Source organism: Saccostrea cucullata, unplaced genomic scaffold, assembly GCF_032062105.1.
Source record: "Saccostrea cucullata isolate Sc308-1 unplaced genomic scaffold, CSIRO_AGI_Scuc_v1 ctg6144, whole genome shotgun sequence".
Taxonomy (NCBI): domain Eukaryota; kingdom Metazoa; phylum Mollusca; class Bivalvia; order Ostreida; family Ostreidae; genus Saccostrea; species Saccostrea cuccullata.
The window spans coordinates 65,750-69,930 of record NW_026921654.1 but is presented as its reverse complement, the minus strand read 5'-3'; positions in this window follow the sequence as shown (position 1 = coordinate 69,930).

Below are 4,181 nucleotides of genomic sequence, written 5' to 3'. Positions count from 1 at the left end.
AAAGGTAGAGAAACTTTTTGAGAATCTTTTTAAAAGTAAACGAACCCAGTTTTTTAAATTTGAAATGTAATTTAAGGGAGTCTGTTGAAATAATGTACAATGTAGTTTATTGTAGACAGTTGTTCTGATGGTAAGATCAATTAAAACCCAGCTTGGTCAGCCATATTTAAAAGAAGGACAATCAAAATCATATTTTACGAAATATGCCATAAATAATGACATCTCGCCCACGAAAACACCAAAAGCAAAGTAACACAATTCTTTAAATTTAAAAATTTAAAATTTGTTATTCTTTAAAAACATCAAATCAGCATTGAGGAAAAACAGTCATTTAATGATGACAAATCCAACACATGTACTACAATTGATCTAAATTACGAACAGGGAGATCCCAGAGAAACGCAGTTAGACATATTGGCAAATTATATGATACGGATAGTGGGACCTCCTCACAATTCAAATAAAATAATTTTACATAGGAATGTCTGAGTATTAAATCATGTATAAGTACATTTCAAAAGAATGGGATCAACAGGTAAATATTTACACAGTAGTAAACAACAATGACAACGTGATCTCCCTGTGATGTAAAACCATAAAATCTGTAAAAATGAAGGTGAAATATATACAAACATTTGCTTTCCTTTAGGTTATACATTTGAAAATAAAATTCTGTAAAATTAAAGTTGGCATTATCAATTTTGGCACAAAATGTAATGGTTGTTAAGTACAGAACATTTGAGTTGGTCAATAATTCATAAATAGCTACATGACGGACCATTTAGTTTAAAAATAACCATAAAAATCAGTTCAAAAATAGAATTTATACCAAAAATAGAATGTTTGATACACCGATAACTATGTAATACAATCTATGCAATAACAAAAGTACCACTTGAGTATGAATTACATAATTATATAAATGTACTCCTTGTGACATCCTGAATCTCGTATACAATTGCTTTCATATTACTCAAAGTAAAGTGATTCGAACATTGCACATGTATATCAGGTGCTTAAGAACTCACTAGATTAAAGTTCATAAAAATAAAATCATATGGCTATGACAAATCTCTTAGATAATCAGCTAGAGTTCATTTAAGTCCTATATAACGCATTACTGTTTTTATTAATCTGGTCTGCATTTTCATAACTTGCAGATTTAAAGCATTATTTCCCTTAAAATATATTCTTTGCAAATGGGGATGAGAATTTGAGATCAGGTAAGGAATTATTGTATTAATCTGCTTCACTAATTGTAAAAGTGAGTAGTTTGAGGAGAAAACACCTTGAAGTCAAAGAAGAAACGTTAAACATTTTCACATTATACGTACTTCATATTCACATTTCCAGAAATTAGTTAAGAGATGAAACAGGTTACAATTCTTCGTAACAAACAATGATCGATCTTCAATCTATAAACAATACAAATCTGTGAGGAAGGCATAAAATTAATAAATACCTTTCAAACGAGTATAACATTAAAACATAACTAGCACCTATGTACTCTATATGATATATAACAACCCTCGATCTCTTCCCACCAATATATACTAACACTATGTCTTGAAAAATAAAAATAATAAATCTGCATTTACAGTTCTACAAATGGCAGTCTACACTACGCCTTTGAAACCATTCATATTTATTTGCAAATTGTAGCATTGAAATCTAAAAAAAATCAGTCAGCCAGATTTAGTTCAAGATTGCTAATATATAGAAAAAAAGAAGAAAGTATTGGAAGAGAAATTCTGACAAAGCAAATGTTGCTTTGGGTCACTAAATAGCGGTGTACTTTAATTAAAGTGTCAATTTTAATGAGAAAGAAGAATTTAAAGCCGTTCTATACTTTAAAAAGTATAGTTTACAAGTATTCGTTGACATTTTAAAATAAATATAATGATTTAAATATGGATTTCAGGATTCCTTTTCACTTGGATACAAATTGAAAATCTTCTTGATTTCTAATACAGTATCGGAAAAATAAGTTTGAATCAATTTTGATTTTTGGTGACAAAAGCATTTACCGGAACTTAACCGTAGTGAAAAGTTTTACTATATACATGTATTGTGATAAAAAAATGTTTATCTAGACTGATTTAGTAAAAATGTATTAAAATGTTCAAACACATTTGCAAAATACATTGGCCTTACAAGAAATTAATGGAACGTGCCTTTTAACAATTATGATAACATATTAAGACACTTAAATCACATTGGTACAATTTACATGTACATACATGTATTTAGTAAATAGCTCATTGTTCAGTTTGTATAGTAATATAACATATGATGACTAGATAAAATGTAACTTATAAAACAAATAATTGCACAGCTTTTATAATATATTAATATGATGACTAGACACACACGTGGAAGAGAAAAAAATACTGTGTTAAGGTTAGTCAACTAAACATGCAACATTTTGAATGTAACATTATGAGTAGAAAATAAGTTACATCAATGGTGTTTAGTTTTAGCACATAGCAAAAGACCCCTGGTTACTAAAAAATGGTTGATACATATATATGTATGGTGCATCTTGATCAGGTTGATATGGTATTGATAACTATATATATAGAAGCATTTTCCCTTCCTTTCTTATATATACCTTTTTAAATTATACATATGAATCAAATAAATTCAAAATGAAAACCTTTCTTATAATGATGAAATGAGATTTAAATTTGAACTTTTTCAGCGCATAGAACCTATATGTAATTTTGCGCTTTAATGATAATAATAATAATAATAATAATAATAATAATAATAACTACCCTTTATACATGTATATTGGATTCCGAAACTTCATAAAAATCCTTACAAAGATACATTGCGGGTTCCAGTAAATGTTCAACCAAGGCCTCTTTCGTTACTCCTCACTAAGATATTGACAGTAGTGAAGGAAAAATTTCAGGAGTACCGAGCAACAATATATTCAAGAAATGGTGTGAATCAGATGTGGATACTCAAAAATTCCAAAGAACTTTTGGACAATTTGAAATCACAAGATTTTACCTAAATCACCAGCTTAAAAACTTACGACTTTTCAACTTTATATAAAACCATTCCCCATGATAAATTAAAGTCCAGGCTTTTTGATATCATTGCTTTTTTAAATAAAAATGGAACTCGTAAATTTACATACCTGGTCATTGGTCATTTGCAAAATTATTTTATTAAAACACATTCTGATTGCACACACAAGTACTCTGAAGTTGACACCAAAAAGATTCTTGAGTTTCTGATTGACAATATCTATGTTGGTTTTGGAGAGCAGGTCTTTCAACAATCTATTGTAATTCCCATGAGTACCAATTGTGCTCTGTTATTAGCGGACCTATTTTTTATATTCATATGAAGCATAATTTGTGCAAAATCTTATGCGTGAAAACAAGAAAAGACTTGCTGTGGCCTTCAACTCGACATTTAGATAGATCGACGACGTATTGTCAATTTACAATGGTAATTTCCATTCCTACGTCGATACGATATATCCTGGTGAGCTTGAGATAAAAGATACCACAGAGTTTGACACATCTGTTTCATACTTGGATATTTTACTTGAAAAAGACGTTAATGGTAATCTAACAACCAAGCTATATGATAAACGTGATGACTTTAACTTCTCTATCGTCAACTTCCCTTTCTTATGTAGCAATATACCTTCATCACCTGCATACGGAGTGTATATATATATATCTCAGTTGTTCGATACGCAAGAGCTTGCTCTACGTATGAATAATTCCTGAAACGAGGTAAATTATTGACAAGCAAGTTGATGAAACAAGAATGTCAACCTCTCGTTTAAAGTCATCATTTCGTAAGTTCTATGGTCGATACAATGACCATGTCAGCAAATACAATTTATCATTGAATCAAATGCTGACTGGCGTTTTTCATACTAATTGTTATGTCATTATATATACAGTGAATTGACGACGGATTTTCCGTTATTTCCAGATCATGACAAGGAGCACACTGCGGGTGGGACCGGTCAGCAGGGGATGGCCACTCCACCATAGCACCTGATCCCACCTCTGATGTTTCGGAGGTCTGTGTTTGCTCTGCCCTTATTTTGTATTGTTTTATGGACTTTGAGATTGAATACTGTTCGTTATTTCCATATCCTTCATTTAAAAAAAAAATAACTGAAACATCTTAGTCACACAGTATGATGA